Raw genomic sequence first — 19412 nt, 5'->3', positions numbered from 1 at the left:
AAAGAAAACCTGTCCCGCATAGGGGACTGCACTGACATCAGAGGTGCCCTGCAGAGTTCTGTGCAACCTCACTTGTAGACTCATGCAAATCACAGGAATTAATTACAAACTCCTGTGTAGCCCACAGAGAGAGTTTGTGGCAGACTACAGATGCCTCATACAGTACCACTAGCTCTCGCTGTGAACAAAGCTATTTCTAGGAACCCGGGATCAGCTTAAAACATATACCACCTGCTTATTGGCAATTTCAGATATTGGACTGAGTGATACAAAACATGCCTGCGTCGGCGGCTTCCTGCAGACTGCTGCAATGACTAGTGTGAAATCAAAGATGGTAAGCCAGCCCTTTAAAGAGTTGGCCGACCTCGCTAGTCACTTAAATATCCCAGTTGGGGTTATTAACCACAGCCAACCCTGTTCCTCACCAATTTGGGATCACAGGTGTGCACCCTCAGACAGAGGCTCATCCGGGGAAGAGGTTACAGGGCTATATAAACCCTGGCTCTCAATTGGGTGTTTGGAGAAGGAGTTACTAGAGAGGCTTTAGAAATGGTGGAGAAAAAAAGAGCCTGGAAACAGAGAAGAGACTGTAGAGGAGAAGTAGGAGTTTTGAGTGAAGGAGAAGGTCGAAGAAGAGGAAAAGTTGGTGGCACGTAGTTAGTAAGATGAACACAAAGAAAATGAGAAAAGCAGAGGGGGTGGGCAATAGTGGGAAAAAGGAGGATCCGTTGAGCAGGAGATAAGGAGATTGTAGAACATGCAGAAGGAGGTAGAAGAATAAAATTTGGATGCGTTGGAAGAACATCAGGAGGTGGTGTAGGTAAACAGCTGAAGTAATTGGAAGGAGAAGATACAGGAGAAGTGGGTGAATATCAGGAGGAGAGTGGTGAATGTGAGAGAGTAAGACAGGATGAGGTGAGAGAGTAAGACAAGGCAGAAAGCGGGATACTATCAGAAGGAGGTGGTGAGAAGAGGACCAGTGGATATCAGGTTAGGTGGTATAAGTTAAAGAAGAACAGAGAGACAAAGTAGGAAGGAAGGTTTGAGGAGGCTCTTTGGGCCCAAGGCAGAGGATAAGGGAAAGGCCCAGCGCCAAAGGGGCTGGGCGGTTTATAATCTTTGCATCAAATGCCAACGCATCGAATGCCTTACCATCGAACAGAAAGCATTGAATGCCTTTTTTTTCTTCATTTTTTTTTTTAATGGGGGTCCCCCACAGACCCCCTTTTTTATCCTCAAAAAACCATTATAATTAAAATAAACCCTTTACCATTGAAAAAATGCATTCAATGCTTTTTTTAATGCATTTTTTTGTATGGTAAGGCATTCAATGCTTTGGCATTCAATGAAAAGACTAGATACCAGGCTGGACACAGGGTTTATGGCGGTACACATGAGTGGTGCAGTGTTGAGGAAGGCCAGGGTCAACCTAGATAGAGATTTAGGAAAGGACAATCACAGGCTCTTGAAAATCAACACACATCCCAGATTATATGGACTCAGAAGGCAACAAATCATTCCTTATGAGTGTGCCTGGTTCCCCAAGGCAGACCCTCAGCAGAGGGGGGAGAAAACATGATGCATGAAATCCTTAGTCCTGAGAGACGGACATGGAAAGAGAAAGAGGATGTGGGAAATCCCTCAAATCTGAGTAATTGTGAGGGAGAAAGGGATGCAGGAAACCCTGAAGCCCAAGAATGAGGAAAAGAGTGACAAGGTTGAAAGAACCAGAGGGTCTCAAACTGGGAGGTTGTGGGAACTCTAAAGCCTGATCTGCGTTGGACTACAAGGAAATACAAGCATCTTGTCTCTTCCCATGATAAGGGACACCTACGGTTGTGTTGGGACCTGAAATAATGAGTTAACCATCCTGAACTTAAATATAAGTTTTTCTATGAGTTAACATTAGTCTAATTTCTGATCCATGAAAGAAGATTGAAAGGGAACGACCTTGTCTCTCCTTTTCAAAGTGATCGCAGCTGAACAAGGTTTTGTTTGTGTGTACATGTCTCCCCATTTGTATTTTTTGTGAGGTGTTTGTTTTCCGATGGACTGTGCATTCTATGGAAGTTGTTGGCAGTCCGGAGGCTGCCTGGGTTAAGACCAAGAGTGTAGTGGGGATGCTGATGTAAAGGAATGTGCCATGCTTCCTTCTTGGCAGCCACTAGACCATCATCACAGGTAAGGGATGGTACAGGGGTAATTGGGATGGTGGGTTGTTGGGATGGTGCAGGGCTTCAGTAAGGGGGTGGCGGTCAGAAAATGGGGTGTAGGGGGACAAGGGCAGCGTTCCACAATGGTGCTTTTAAGAGTGTGACATACGCACATAGATCTAAGTATATTTAAAGGCGGTCTTTTTCAATTCTCTTGATGTCTTACAGATCACGTGTAATCTATGAGATATAGACATGCACCATCAATTTAATTTCTCAATGTATATAGAACGGTGACAAGGTTGTTTTCATCATTCAGATTGTTCGCCTGTGTTTATTGATGTATACATACAGGTCTAAAAATGAGAAATATTAGTGTGCAAGTACTTTTCCATTGATAAATTGGGAATATTTTCCAAAGTATGGGCAGCCTGAAGATGTTGGTGAGATGAGAGGGGTGGCAGTGACCAGGCATTGAGGGTAAGAATTTTGCTTGCCACTGAGACCAGTGGGACACATTTCCAGCAGGCCAGCACCCGGAGTGCGACATGGACACCTGAACCTACAGGTGACAGAATAAGAATTTGGCTTGGGAAGTGGTGGGTGCTGGAATGGGTGATCTTTACTGCACTGCACATTTGGGATCAGCGAGATACCTGTACAAATGAATACTTCCATCTCTAGCTAGTGAATGTGCAGTTCATCATCCTACATTATGATCCACTGAAGACATCTTCAGCAGCGGACAGCACCAGACTAGGAGCTGAATTGTATGCGGAGGCACTATAAGGAAAACCTGTTTGCAAAGTATTCAGTAGAATGTGGCCTGATAGTGAAGAGCAGGATGAAATTGTTCATTAATATAGCAGGGTGCCCAGGCCAGGAACAATACTCCAGAGCTTGGTTTAGTGGGAGGAAAACCAAAATTCCAATCTTCTACATGAAGGATTAAGCTGGTTTATACACAAGTGTTATCCTAACTCTGAACATATGAGGAAAGAGTAAAGAACGTGATGAATAAGGGGGCGCAGGCTGCATGGGAGCCTGAAGGCTCATCTCCCCACTTATCACCTGCATTTTGGCAAAATTCGGGAGTTTGCCTAGCCCGAAAACAACCAAAACCGCTATGCCTTTGCAGCATAAGGTGTCAGGCATCGCCGGGACAAGTTAAGAGGGAAATCGAAGCAGCTTACCCCATAAACGCTGCAGAACAAGCAGCTCCCACTCGCCAGAAGAGGAGGCCGCCATCTCAGAGGTGCGATGCCCGCGCCGTGACGCCTGGTGGCGCCAGTCCCTTCAGTTGGTAACCCGGGACAGGGCCGATTGCGGAGGACGAATGATCCCATCTCCTGGCCGCCTGGAAGCTAGCTCTGGGCCCCGGGAGTCACTGATCCTGCAGTGTGCCCTGGAGGGTGTTCTGTGTTATACTGGAGGCGGCGCTCTCGCCTTGCTCGCCTCCCTCATTGAAGGAGCTCGACTGCCGGCGACCTCGGAGGCACCAGAGCCCCCGATCGACTACCTTGGAGTCCGGATGCATCCGCTCGTGATACTATCCGCGAGCAGCTCTGGAGAGACCCCCACAGAGAGGACCTACCAACAGTGGAACGGAGCGCCCACCCCCACGGAGGCTCTCCCGAAGAGCTGCATATTTGGATAGACATGGAGGTAGCTGCGGCTTCCACCCGGTGCCTATCCCCCTCGGCGGACGCCCCCCCTCAAGGTACACAGTGGGGACAGCGGGCGGGAGGATGGGGTTGCCGCGCACAACTGCTAACGGACTGCTGAGGGTGCTTGAAGCGCATCCGGAGGGGGCCCATCGTGAGGGACCGCCTAAGCTAAGAGCTTCTTGGAGGAGCCAGCTCTGCGTCCTGGAGCATGCACACGGCGGTGCGCTGCTTCCCTATTGCCTCCCACTAATCTAGCTGTGCTAATCAACTAAGACAGCTCCACACCTGCACTCCCATACTATATACCCGGCCCCTCGTCGGCCCCGTATCATAGAGCTGCCCCAGAAGCCCCACAGATAATCACACCGGACTTACAGAACGAGCGCCTAGTGCGGACACACTGCTTCGCCCAGAAGGCCCACAGATATTCACACCGGACTTACGTGATGTTCCTTATGCCACCTTGGGACAAAGCTTGCTGATACCTTCACCATCTTAAGCAGTCTTAGTTGCATCCAGAAATCCAGCTACCCACCTCTTCTAAGATCTGCTCCACGTTATTGCCCGTAGATTTCTGACATATGTACCTAGTATGCACCTGCCACCCTATTTATGGGATTGGTCCCATGCTAATACATGTTGACACTAACCTTGCACTAATGTTGTACCTCTGTGCTAGCACCACACATTTACCTTTAACTATGACCACGTGAATAAGTGTTGCTGCCGCCCGTAACTCAGGGCTGGCACCATTTACATACACACTAACCTGGACAAGCAAATGTTTGGAGCTGCCGCCACGCAACATGTGGCTGGCACCATGCTCTTGCTTACCTATATTGACCTGCAACTTATATAGCTGCCGCCTTATAAGACAGGGTTGGCACTATATACTTGCACACCACTCTATTAGTCTCTGTCAAGTATTTATTGTAACTGTTATAAGCAATATGTATGTATGTACCTTTGTAACTAAGCAAGCCTTCTTAATAGCGCCACGATGCCCCAGGGCCGTTTGGCGCTTTACAAATTCAAATAAATAAAATAAAATAAATAAATAAATAAGACAATGTGAAACTGGGAGAAATTGGAAAACAATACCCTGGGAAATAGGGAAAAAGACAACAGAAATAATTGTTGAAGAATGGGGAGATCACTCACTAAAAAGTGTAGTAAGTGTTGTGAATTAAGATTTCAAAGCAACCACATGTTCTGTGAAGGGGCCCCACTTGGGAGTAAAAAACGAAAGGAAAAAAAATGTTAATAGTTTCTTTTTGAAGTCACTCTGCCTTCATAAATTAATTATTTCCGTTATGGTTCAGTCCTTAACGGAAATAATTTCTTTATGAAGTCAGAGGGACTACAAAAACAAACAATTTATTTTTGAAGTATTATGGCTCCCCTCAACCCAATGACGTGTGCATGTGCGAGTGTATGGTGAAAGAGTGCACACAAATGTATGGGTGGCTGGCTATGAATTTGTGTGTGTACGGTAAAAGGAAGCACATTTAAATGTATGGGTGGCTGCCTTGGTGTGCCTCCACACTTAACTGTACAGGTGACTTTGTGAGGGTATGGTGAAAGGGTGCACACAAAAATATGGGTGGCTGGGTGTGCCTGTACGGTGAAAGGTTGCACACTTAAATGTATGGGTGGCTGCCTGGGTGTGCCTATATGGGGAAGGGTGCAGACTTAATTGTATGGTTGGCTGCATGGGTGTGCCTGTATGGTGAAAGAGTGCACTCTTAAATATATGGATGGCTGAGTGTGCGTGTGTATATATATGGTGAATGGTGTGTGTGCTTATGTTCAGGGGTGCAACAAAACCTACATTTCAGGGGGGCTAACCCTTCAAATGTTGGCAGAGGCGCTAACTTCACGTGATGGGGAGGAGCAAACTTATTTGTGTGGGGGCATCTAACTTCTTTACGCATTGTAATGAGACTATGCTAGTGCAGCTCCAATGTTACAAGCAGTTCACTCTCTCCTTTAAGTCTGAAAGCACCCACTTATGGACTTCTGTGAGAATGACTGGTCACCTGCTCCCTCTCTACCCTTCCAATCACTCCCCTGGCATGCAAGTACTAAACCCACATCTCAATTGCTTAAAAAAATGGGCATTTGAATGCAGGTACTAACAGTGAAATGCTGTACATTAGTAATTGCTGGGCTGGGCCCTTGTTAACAGCGAAACCCAGGTGCTGTTTAACATCTGTGTCCTTTTCCATCCGGCAACTGCTCTGTAGGTCAGCCAGGTGAAGTCAACATAGCCCACAATTTCAGTGGGGGTAGGGGGGAGTGCTGAAGCCCAGTCAGCTCCATGGTGCTGCACCACTACTTGTGTTTAATGCCTTGATTACTTATTGGTAATATTCATTATACCTAGCCCTATTCTTCCTCATCCTAGTACTTGTGTATGAGGCAGTACTTGTGTATGAGGCACTATGCCTCATACACAAGTACTGGGATAAGGTAGAGGTACATAAAGGTAATGCCTGATTGAGCTACAATCTTGATTACTCCTCATCCCACTCTTCCTCATCCCAGTACTTACCAGTGAGGCAAGGAGCCTCATACGTAAGCACTGGGACAAGGAAGAGGGAGGTGGGGGTAATTCTGGGCCAAATAGCTGATTTTGGAGGTTGGGGTAGGGGATGGGAGGGAGAAGGGATGTGTGGGGGTGGGGTGGGGTTGTGCAATAAATCATAATGTTCAACCATGTCCATGCTAAGCAGGCATGATATGTGGGATTAGTGGCTAGAGAGGTGTTTTGGTGCAGCCAGTCTAGTCATTCCTCAGTTTGGTATGACTTTTTTTAACTGGGCATTTCTGATAAAGCAGTCCTGCTAAGTGTAATAACCTGACTAGACAGGCATTTGGGTTCTGCCAGTCTAGTCATTTCTTACTGTGGCACTGTATATTTTTCTGGGCATCTGTGATAAAATTATATGATATGAAAAGTCATATGTAACGCACCTGTACACAAGTGTTTTTAGGCACGACAAGACATGGGAAGGAAAACAGAGGGAGGACAAAACAAATGATCTTACTAAGCCTTGAGTCAATCAGATTGTGCAAGTGCGAGAACGCAAAGTGCAAGGGGAAAGGGAGGGGGGGGAAGTGCAAGGGAGAGGGGAGGGGAAAACAGGGCAGCAATGCTCTGAGTAAGTGCAGCCAGGCTCTGGGTAGTGCAAGGAGAACATGGGACATGATTTCATTGCGGTATGGCATTTTTAATAGCAAAGCATTAATGTTCATGTGCACTGTTGGTGACTTGCATGTTCTGGATTGGTGTTATCCTACACAACAATAGCAAGCACTGTGGCTTTTTAGCCAATTTTTCTCAGAAAGTGTGTTGTATATTGCATTAAAACACATCTTTATACCTTTCTCCTAGTGCAGTGTGTGGCATACCCCTTCAGCAACACAGTTCTCTATATTGCAGAAGCGTGGTAATCTAGGCCGGCCCAGAGTGTGGATCTTGTGTTACACCACTGCAACATCAAGAACGCGAGAGACATAAAATAAAAGGGAAGAGTGTGCGAGAATCTCTCGAGTAGAACTGTTATAAGTCAAGAACCCAGAAGCCAAGAACAGTTGGGAGGAGCTGCAAGAACTCCTAGATAAAACCACAAGAGATAGTCAGAGGAGACCAGTATAAGAAATATATTTTAAAAGAGCGGCATTTGTATATTGAAGATATATCTGGACCAAGATAAACCCTGAGAGAAAGCCGCAAGAGAGAAGGCAAAAAGGGAACCGCCCAGAAGGCTTTTGGCCTACTTTAGTTGTTCATATGAGTGGTAGGGTCAGGTAGAGTTAGGTTTGGACTGAGGACATTTACTTTTGACTTCCTGATGACAGACAAGCACCTTTAGTTTCTTTAGTTAGGCGGGGAAATCCCTATAGCAATAGGGAAAGATAGGCCTTTTCTTTATAATGTCATTAAAAGAATATAGAAATGTCCACAGTCTCTCCAACTTCTTCTTCGGACTCACCACAATTGCCACACCAAGACCTCATTAGGGCCTACTGCCATTTGGGAACTTCGATCGCCTTTGTTGCTGCTATAACAATACATGTGGTGAGAGAGGTCTGTTCGTTTTCTGTTCAGGTGCCCGCGAGCATTGCGGCTCCTGGTGTGTGTGTGCGGCTGTTTAAGGCACCAGCAGCTATACATCTTCATTTAGTAAACCAATGAAGCAAGTTCTTATGTGGAGTATGCAGGGGCATGCACTTTTTCGTTAATGAGAGGGCATTGTGAAATCAGGTTTTCCAGCCTAGCAACATTTGCAGGGTTTTCTTTCCTTAGGTACAGTGACCGTCAATGGCAATGGTAATAGGGAAAGAACTAACAGACTGCCAGGGAACATTACCAGTAGCCAGGTACAGAGGAGAGTGATGGGGCTTCATTACAACCCAGGCGGCAAGTTCCCTACTTTACCACCATGGTGTAAACTCTGTTTACACCATGGTGGATGGCGGATTTACCGCCCCATTCCAAGGTGAGTGGGGCGGTAAATCCCCATTCCCCATTTACCCTTCCCCATTCCCATTTTTGCCCCATAGGGCATAATGGGAGTGGGGAAGGCGCCAATTACGGCACCGTAAATTACGGTGCCGTAATTAGCACCAAGGCGGGTTAGCGCCTTGCATTTTAGCGCCTGCTAAAAGCAGGCGTTAAAATGGTAATCAGGCGTAAGGGTTAACGGCGCCGTTAAACCCTTAACGCCTGGGTTGTAATGAGGCCCATGGTGTCCCTTAGACTTAATTCAGGGTTTTGTTGGTGCTGAGGGTTTAGATACTGTGTTATGCTCACTCCGCTTACTTTATTGGCTATTTGTTACAGTAGGCCCCCTCAGCTCAGCCCAGAATATGCTCAAGGGTAAGTTAGGCGACTTCCCTTCCATGGCAATTGGCCACTCTACTCTGATGAGCCTAAGGGCCTCTCACTTTTGTACAGGGTGTGCACTGTTTTGGGACTACTATCAGATGGAAATCTGGTCCATCTCCTCTTACCCTGTCTTCCACCTTAAATTAAAATCCTACCTCTTTGCCAGTTCTTTCAATGGGCTATCTCAGCACATCAGAATTAGTGCCAAGAAACCACATTGTGGTATATGCACACACTCTACAAAATGAACTAAATAGAGACATAGGTCTAGACACAAAAGTTATATGTGTGCTACAGATTACACATTTGCCTTCACCGTCCACAGGTATAAACAAGGGATTTGCAACTACACAGACCGACACAAAAACCACAGCCTAGACCACTTTGGCGGTGAACACGGAACACAGTAGAACCCTCACGCAAAGATAACTCCAGGAAAACCTGCAGATATGGCGCAATGCATGCACAACCCACACACACAGTGACCAGCTGCATATCCCCGAACAGGCCCAGGGATAGAGATAATGCATGTGCAACCACACACACACACTCATTCAGCACTGACAACCATACTCATAACACACTCAGCATTACAAACTACACAAATACACACACACAAAATCAACACTTTTAAGCAAAAGTGCACATACACAAATATACACAGATGGCACACACACACACACACACACACACACACACACATACAGCAAACACATACACTCAAACATCGGCATAAATAAACTTTGTCCCAGCCACCAATATAGTATTCATACAATGTGTTTGGTCATAGCTGAGAACAAAAGAACAATAAGAACAAAAACTAATTATTTAGACACCTTTATTTTTTTCACAGATTGGGTTGGATGATCGCTTAATGAATCCAGGGGTGAAACTAAGCTCAAGACTGAAATTATTCTGCCTAATGGTGTCAGGATGGAGGTGCAATGGAACAAGTATGTGGGGCTTAAGTATGAGCACTGTGGCGGGTCAGAAGAAGGACACAGACTCTCAGAGGGCATGCTGTACAATATTTTACTAAATTAATTATATAAGGCCTGAGTTTCCCTATAACTATGGGTGGTCCCTGCCTATCTTACGTTAGTAAGCACTAAGGTGCTCATTTGTCAGTCATGAGTGTCCAAAGAACTAGGTTTGCTGTCCAGAAACTACCCTAACTGACCCTACCACTATGAAAAGGCTAATTTATGTCAGGAGAATGACTCCCTTTCCCTGAGGGTTCTTCAAGTGCCAGTCTTTAATATACAATCCGTAAACAGTCTCTCGTGACCTCTTGTATCAGTCTCTTTAGTTCCCCATTTGGGATCTTGAGTTTTCTCTCTTTGCCTTGAATCTCATTTGGCTCTCTCTTTTTAGCTTCATGATTTTGGTCATAGACCTAAGCATGTTCTTTTAAGGAGAAATGGATTTGTTGGGTTTTCACTCTTATGTTATAACAGTTCTGCTTATCCTGGATCACTTGCTTTTGTATCTGGCTTAAGTATCTAGGTTCAGGGCCATGTATTTCTTTCTCTTTAATACCATATTTTTCTTGTACAGGATAACAAGGGTATTTTCATCCACTTGTTCTCTTTCTCATTGACCAGCCTTTGAACAACCTTATCTCATGTTTGACAATCTTTGTATTTACTTGGTTTGAAGGTTAGTTCGGTTTCATAATTTGTATTGTGACGAGTTAACTGTGCGATATAATGATTCTCATGAATCTTCCCGTAATTCTTGTTCTCCCTGTTATCTTCGTTCTTGAAGGAGAACGTTTCCAGAAGTCTTCTTTCTCCGGGACCGGCTCTCGGCTCAGGAAACAATGATGCTGTCTCCTCTTGGGAATCCGTCTCTGTGCTTTCCCTTGTTCTCTCCCCGTGTCCCGGTGATCTACGGGATGCAGTGTGCCCCTCTGTTGCTGGTGGTACCAGTGATGTTGTGAGGACCGGCTGTCCACCGTGGATTCTCCCGGGCTCCTGCCCTGCTGCCTTCTCGGCTTTCAGGTTCACTGAAATTCTGGATTCCCATCTAGCAATTGCAAGCGAGTTTAAAACTTGCACGTTTCCTGGTTTTTATCCTGTTACGCAACTTGGGGTCTCCCCCAGCTTGCGTATGCGATCCTCTCTCTCTGACTCCTGCTTCGCATTAGTCGCTCTCCTGCTTCCCGTTCGTCCCTCTCAATGTACGCTCTTCAACGTACTCGTCCTAGTAGATTGGGTGCTCTGATTTAAAGGGACATCATTTTTTCTCATAAGACAATGGTATCATTAAGGAGTTTCTTCATCCCAATCTTGACACTTGATGGTTTCTGGGATTTTAAAGCATCCTATATAGGCCATAGTATGGTCAGCTTGACTGAGTTTCTCAAGGGAACTGGAGTCCTTGTCCCCAAATGGGGTGTCTCTCCCAGTGAGGTCCCACTTACCTCTACCCCTAGGGAGAGTATTGCAGGGACAGTATCACTCCCGTAGCTTCACAGGAAGGAGCTCCCCCTTGGAGAGAAGGGACACATTCCTTTGATTTGTCACAGGGCCTAGAATCCTAGTCCAAGCCTTATTCCCTACACTACAAACACACAGTTCCATGGATCATGCCCCCTGCTGGCTATCATCAAATCATTCACTACCACAGGGTGTTCTAGTACTGCAGCATGCATTCTTGGTTCCTATGTTTTGCTCCTTAATTCAAATCTTCTTATTGGGGCATTCCTAGAAAAAGCGCACATCTACCAGCAAGTATCTATGATTTCCCCTTATGTTAGTGGATACCCACAACAATTAGCAGTAATTTCTCCAGCCACCCCCTGTGTGATCTTCAGACAGAAGTTATTCTCATCCATCAGCTAAGGGTCACATTTGCCTACTACAGATTCCAGCAGCCACCATCTATAGGCCCTGATCTTTAAAGGTACAAAGACATGCATCCAGGTCTTGGATATAGCCCCATGCAGGCTAGTACATCTTTGTGCTTCTCAGGTCATCTGCCTTGCATCAGGGTCTTGGTTATAGCACAGGCTGGCTAGCAAACAAGTGATCTCTCCTTCTGGGATCTGCGTTGTATCCCCGGTATTGCCCCATTACACCACAGACCATCACTGCAAATCCCATAAGGTCACATTTTTTAACCGAATTTCACTGCATATTTGTATTTGTATTTTATTGAATTTATAGAGCACTTTAATCCAAAGTTTAAATGTATTTAATACAATCTTTAAATGCATATATATATATATATATCTTTAAATGCATATATATATATATATATATATATATATATATATATATATACACACACATGTGTGTGGCGGGAGGCTTAAGGTGATAATAAATGCAGGGGATATGAGTGGGTTGTGGGGGGTCTCACCCCCACATAGGTATGCAGTCAAATGGGCTAAAAGAAAAAAAAATAGATGTTATGGGATTCACAGTCCTTTTATCATGTTTTCACGTAGATCCATATCCCCCAGCATGCTCTTGCCATTTTGCTTTGAGGTCTATGGTGCAATGATTGGCAAACTGCTCTCTTTCCTCTTGCGTCTCCTACATTACCTCATCATACCCTTCCTGTTTCCCACACCATCTGACATGCTCTGTCTCTTTTTTTAAAAGTGCTTTAGTAACCCTAGCTGCCTCAATAAACACTGATTTGTTAGATTGTCCCGTTGCAAACCCAGGTTACTAGATTGGTCCGTGTTAGGAAAGATTGTGTGTAGTTCCCTTTGGGAGACTACAGCAACCTTGACCTCCTGGCAATAGAAACCTACCTTTGGTATAGGTCTCTACTGCCGAGGTTGTAGTGTGGCTGAGCAGCCGAGCTTATCTCAAGAGGGGTCAACGTGAGCTGTAGGGTTTTTACAAGGAAATGCACAGTGACAAGTATTCAAACAAACTCTCACACTCGAGGTTTCTTGATTAAACAAATATAAATTTAACAGTCAGTTCAATAAGCCTTCTGCAGAAGGCTTATTGAACTGACTGTTAAATCAATTAATATATATTGCTCCCTTCTGAAGAAGGCTTATTGACCTGACTGCTAAATAAATTTAGCAAGCTTCTATGTGTTTTACCTACCTTGCGTTTCTGCGTATATACATCTACCTCATCTCTGGTTGCTTATCTTCTTAGTATATATGGTTTTCTTTGTATTCGCATATATATATGTTCACTCTGTCACGTCAGTCACATCTTCATTCTTTAAATATTTGTATATCGTTTCAGTGCTTCCTCGTCTCTTCTCTTTATGATGTCACTTCCCACCTGTCAGATTTCACTTACAGCTCTTCTTTGTTCAGTGGTGTCTGCAGACTTCCTTCTACCACTTCAGTTCGAGGGTACCTTCAATAAAGTTGTCCGAGCGCATAAGTCTCTCATATCTTCGATGCAGTATTGGGATTATACCCAGTGTTATGCACAGTACCTTCTTGCTGTTCTTCCAATATGACAGAGGTGAGGGGGCGGCCTCTGTAGATGACGTGTACATCTGCCTCTCTACAATAGGCATGGTAATAATTTGAGCAACTCCCTGACTGCCCCCTTCCTTAGTGCTGGGGCCTAGTGAGATAGATCTGGGGGTTAATGGTATATCTTTTCCCTGCCCAACATCTACTTGCCCAGGGTGGCACCAGGTCCATTTGACCACCCCACAGTGGGTTCCCAGGGTCAGGCAGAATTCATCACACCTGCAAGATCTGCTATTTCATCAGAGGCAACCTTTCATACCACGGAGGGAAGGGGGAGATGCTTTGTGGCATAACCCCAATACCACATCCAGGGGTTGAATCTCAGAACAGGTGACTACACTTGACTGCGTAAACCTCATGGTCTTCCTCAATCTGTCTCTTTCTCACAGAGGTAACTTTGTGGCATCAGACAAACACACTAACAATTTGGAAACAAGTTGAAAAGAAATACCTATGTCTACAAACAATGGTAATGCCAATGCCAAGGTTATGTCCATCACACTACAAAATATACTATAACACACTTTAGCCTTTTCACAAACAGTTTTGTTAGTATTCGCACTATGAAATACAGCACAGTTTTTAGTTGTACTGAAACCCAGGTATGTCGGAATCCAATACATCAAGCACAGTTTCCATTGGACATGGGCCCAAGCTAAAGTCCATGCTCCAGGCATACTGATCACTAGGCATGGTCATTTATTGCTAGCGTACATCATTAAAAATAAAATGAACCGAAAAGATTTGCTTTGCACAGTTATGGGTAACCTGTAAACCCCATTTTGTAATTCATTGAAAAAAAATATTTAGTTAAAGAGCCATTATGGTGAACCTTCCCTATATTGCTAGTAATAGCAAGCAAAGCCATCATAACTTGCCCTCCACCATGCATTGCTAATACTGACACACATGATATCACTGATGCCATAACCACATCCACAGATCCCACAGTGGCTGAGGAAAAAAAGCAAAGTAAACATTAGCAAACCAGAACGCTTATGTTGAGTTTTTGCTTTGTTTTAAAGGCCAACTCATATTTCCAACACAAATTAGCAACTTCATTCACTAGCGTAGAGCAAAACACGTACCACAATTTTGAGAGTCAGTTTACTTAGATTAATTCTTCATTCTCCTCTGCTCAAAACCATTTCAACTCTCTTCCTTTACATATCATCTCTTTTCCTCGACGCCACCACTCTTCTCACTCACCTTCTCACTCTATTCACAAAACCTCCAACCCTAACTTTCATCACACTTCCTCTTCTCATATCTATCACCAGTGCCTTTTGACTTTGCAGACGTAACATCAGCATGCGTCTACATCTCACTCTTTTTATTGCTCTTTGGAATGCACAATCTGTCTGTAACAATACTTCCCTTACATCCAAATTCCTTCTTTCTCCCTCTCTTGACCTCATTACATCACAGAAACCTGGATTTCTCCCTCAAACTCTCCAAACCTTGCTGCCCTTCACGACCCTGCCTACACCTTCACCCACTCACCAGGCCCCCCCTGGTAGGGATGATGGTGTAGGAATGTTTGCATCTTTCAAGCTTCCTAACTCTCGGACTCTCCGGTCTACCTCTGTTTCTCCCTCTTTCGAATACACTATCTCGACAATCACTGCTCCCTATGGCCTTAATACTATATCTCTCTTTCTGCCATCTGGTCGAGCTGGTCAATTTATTGACCACTTCTCCCAACTAATTGACTTCCTACCTCCCCATCATCACCTCATTATCACTGGTGACTTTAACCTCCCTTCCCTCTCAGCTCCTCTATCCACTGCAGTTACCACTCTTTTCCTTAACCACCCGCTATCTGCTGTCCACTCTCTGCTCACCCATTGAAATGATAACTCCATTGACCTTATTCTCATCTCTGATATCTAAACTGTTCCTTCTCCATCTGATGATTCTAACATCTTTGCCTCAATCTCCACTCTTACTTCAAACCCACTCTCTCTATCTACCCCTTCCATTACCAAGAGCATGTTTCCCTCCTCCAAATTCACAATCTACCTCTCTGACCTACACCACTCTCTCTCCTCTAATGGAAAATTCACCATTCCATCCACTGATAAAGGCTTCACTAACTTTAATGAAGCTCATAACACGTTCTCCTCTCGCTTCCTCTTACTACATTCACTCCTAAACCCTCCCCTACACGGCCTTGGATTACACCTGCCATCCGCAACCTCAGTAATGAGGAAAAGACTTGGCAAAGATCTAGACACTCCTCAGATCTCCAACACGACTGTTCTTCAAAATGACTCTTCTGCTCTTGACTGGCCAAATGTGATTTCTACTTCACTTTTTTGCGTCTCAATTCTCTCAACCTAGATGCCTCCAAAAAGCTCTCAACTCCTAAGCCCTCTCCATCTCCTCTACTCTTTCGGCTAATGATCTAGCTCTCTGCTTTGCTTCAAATATTTCCAACATTCAGAATGCCTTTGCAAATTACCTTCTATCAACCCCACCTGCTCACTTTTCTCCACCACCTCTACACTCCTCTCCTGCAATGACGTCTTCCTTTGCCCCCACAAAACCTGATGAGATTCTTGACCTTTGAAGTTGAGTATCTGTGCTGCGTCCCTCATCTCACGGTGGTGTTGTGTTCCCCGTGCTGTGTTAACCATCACTGTGGGATATGAACTTCGGTCGTGGCTGGCACAGGGGGAGCAGTGGCCATTGCAGGATGCTTGGTAATGGATGGATCGGCACGGCTCCATATCAGTGAACTGCCTTACCAATAAAGGTGTATTACACCGCAGTGCTTCTGCGTGTCATGCTTTCATGTTCGCGTTCACTCCCACAACATTTGACGATGAGCGGGGAGGACCCTGCTGGACAAGGTGCGTTTGGTGCCGCAAGACTATTTCGGTGGGCAAAGCACCTTCTGGTGTCTGACGACATTGCAACACCAGTGCGCTGACATATCAGCCAACGAAAGCTTGGTGGCAGTACTGCGTGAGGGATAAGGAGTGAACTTGCTACAACTCTGCAAACTTCTTATTGCGAGCTTGCTCCCATATTTCCTTCTATATGTTAAATGGAGTGATACATAACATGGAGTCGACAGGCAGGGTTGTCTGTGAACATTACTGAGGAGCCGCACCTGTGTCCTTTGTCCTGTTGTGAGTTGTGCTTGTGGGACTGGTTGTTCTGGTGCATGGATTATCTTTTCCTGCCGCTCTCAGTTATGGCGGCGACCATTCAGTCCCCTCCGCCCTTTCAGCCCACCACTGTTGAACCTGTAATTATGTGGGTGCAACGGAAAACAATGTTTGATACATACCTAATTGCTTTTGGGGGCAAGGCATTTGACCCAAAGAGGAAGCAGGCCATTCTGTTCAACGTGTTAGCTGTATTTAGGATATTCCGATGGTGAGTGCGCGTGGACTCTAATTTGTTATTACAAAATAGACATCTCATTCCCGTAAGCCGTAGTGCTGGTTACGATAGGTCCTACCCTTGACCTAACACATTTGAGCAGGTATGGATTGCTAACTAGCAACTTTGCGCTAACCATACGTCAATCATGTTGGTACAAAAATAAAGGACAAGTTCTTGTGTATCACTTGTAAATGTATTGAAATAACAAACTACAGTCTTGCAATTTGCACTTTTACAAAATGAACATGTATCAAAACAAATTATAGTCCAACAATTAGAAACTTCTTAGTTTGCCTTAACTCACAAGTTTGTACCTTCACTTATACAAATTCGTACAATATCAGTAACCATTTGTGCCCATTTATACACATAAAAAGGAAACGATTCCCTATGTTACATAAGACTTTTACAAAGCATCAATACACACATCTTTTTCTAAACACACGTGCTTCGACCTGTGGACTTTCTCAAGGCTGACACTTCAGCTGTTATAATAATACACTACCAGGTGTCCAATATGTCTGTGTTAATGGATCAAACAAATAAATCAGTAAAGAATCGAGAAAAAAGAATACAAAAGGGAGGAGATACAGGGCAAGAACAACCATGAAGAAAAGAGAAACATTCAAAGTATAATTATGAGCCATGCTGCAATAAAAAATAAAATCATGTCAGCTAATTGTGTTATCGCCCTGCTGTCACCTCAATGTGTGGCTGGCGGTGAAGCAGCCAAAATGGACAACTCACAAGTGCACTCTATCCCCTTGTGCCCCAGATTCTTCCATTCCAAAAATCACCAATTCACTGTATCAGTGTTGTGTCTCATTAAAAATGGTTTGAAGATCATTGAGTGTGCAGCGAGTTCCCTAAAGTTGGCCAGTTAGCATATTATTATAATGCCCGTTAGTCGTCCCAATAATCCAAGACACCAATTCTATCTATTCACTCTTACGGTCACCCTAATGTGAAGCGTCAGTGATGTTTGTCTCTTTGGCTTCTTGCCACACTGATCATTTATTCCAGTCCTCGATCTTGGATTTCGCATGTATCGTGAAATCTCATTCTATTTCTGAAACTATGATAATTGTCTGTGAGAGCACTAGCTGCTCGCAGGTCTGACTCCTGCTTCCTGGAAATGCTGCGGTGGCCGAGGGAAGGCTCCTCTCACTGTTCTAAGGGCTTGTGATGCGAGGATCTTGCAGACTTTGACCAGAAGGCATGGGTGTTGCGCGAGGCCCAGTCAAAGTGCAAAACAACTTCGGAGCCCAGGTGTACTACTCTCACGATGATTGCGTAGCATCCACCACTGCAGGAGGAAGCATGAAGACCATCTGCGATTGGAGGGTCTGTAGAGAATCACCTGTTTATGCCCCATCCTCAGAGCTTTTCACACAGCTGGTGGGATATCTCTGATCCAGGACCAAAGCCCATCGATGTCCAGAAGGAGGGTTATACAACAGGACTGTCACACTTTCCATTAGAGTCTTGTTGAATACACATCATGCTGGCCCCGGAGAGCCTAGCAGATGGAAATAAATGTCATCGCTCTTCGCCAGCAAGTGCCTTAACTGAAATGAGGGCCTGTGTGCTATTGTTTACAGTTGAATTCTAATAGCCTGTCATTAAAGGCGCGAATGTCCATTTCATGTTCGCTGTCACTGCTTTTATCTGCAATGACGAGGGTAGGGTAAAGACCATCATTTCCCTATGAAGTGTTTTGGGTCTTGCTTTGATCAGACACCAAATGCCCCAAGTCCTCATGTTTAAGTGTGAGATTTGACCAATTCCTTGATTTCAAAAGTGTACACATGTCATGCCAGAAGGCAGGGCAGGCTGAAGCTGTGTCAAGGCGTGAGTGGCCCCATTTCAACATGCCGTCTGAAGATGCCCTCTTGCCTTACAACTGTGAACTAAAACTGTGGGGTGTTTAAATTATAAGGAAGCCAAAAGAATGCATCAAGGTGGTTAATAACCGCAGATTATCACCAGCCAGCAGGGAGCCAAAACACTAAATGTCTGCTGAAAAAATATGAATCGCTCTTTGGCAGCTGGGTGGAAACTGCAAAATGGATATAATGGCCTAAGGCAAACCTGCCTACATTTAAAAAAGAAAAAAGAAAAACCCGGAGATCCATGTAACCCGATCCCTCGCCCATATCCATCCAGTGCCCCACCCACTTGCCTCACCCATAAGACTAAAAACATAGGGATGCAGAAAAGGGGCAGGATTTGCTCGCGGTGCTTTCTGTCAACCCACACCTCCATGTGATTGGCCACAAGCAGTATGTCTGTAGCCAATCACATGAAGGTGTGGGAGGGGTTGCTGGCACTCCTGGAAATCCCAGAGAAGAGCCTGGAAACCCAGAGACTAGGCAGGTCTGGCATGATGGTGTTAGAAAGGTAGCCTGTACCTGCCCTGTGCACGTATAATGTCGCAAAAGGAATACGTGTCTGTGTCACAAGACTACCAACATGGTGCAGCTGCTAACGGGCCTGCAAGAACCGAGGGGCACATTACAACTGAAAGAGCTGAAAGGCCCTGACGATGTCCCTGTTTGGAGTAAAAGGTTAGTGTGGTGTGTCTGCAGATTTTCTTGAAGCCACAGTAACTGCCCTCCTCGACTGGACTAAGAGGCGTACACCTGTGCAGTGGACTCTCATGTCCAGTCCTCGTATTGGTGAGGCAATGGCCTAGGTTTACAGAGGTGAACTTCGGCAGCTAGAAATGTCACTTGAAACATAATACAAATTTACGTTAAACCACCCCTTCAATGCTTTAAATTCCTTTCAAGAAACCCCTCACTTCTTACAGAAAGAGAAATAAGCAAACGTGCCGACTCCCT

At 44.9% G+C, this 19412-nt stretch overlaps 1 protein-coding gene across 5 annotated transcripts in view; it reads right to left on the bottom strand.

Moving 5' to 3' along the window:
• INPP4B (inositol polyphosphate-4-phosphatase type II B) overlaps positions 1 to 19412 on the bottom strand; it is a 3177224-nt gene that overhangs the window by 1144290 nt on the left and 2013522 nt on the right. The window lies entirely within an intron of this gene.

Source organism: Ambystoma mexicanum, chromosome 6q (genome assembly GCF_040938575.1).
Source record: "Ambystoma mexicanum isolate Mex_15411 chromosome 6q, UKY_AmexF1_1, whole genome shotgun sequence".
Lineage (NCBI taxonomy): Eukaryota > Metazoa > Chordata > Amphibia > Caudata > Ambystomatidae > Ambystoma > Ambystoma mexicanum.
This window is presented reverse-complemented; position numbering and strand designations above follow the sequence as displayed.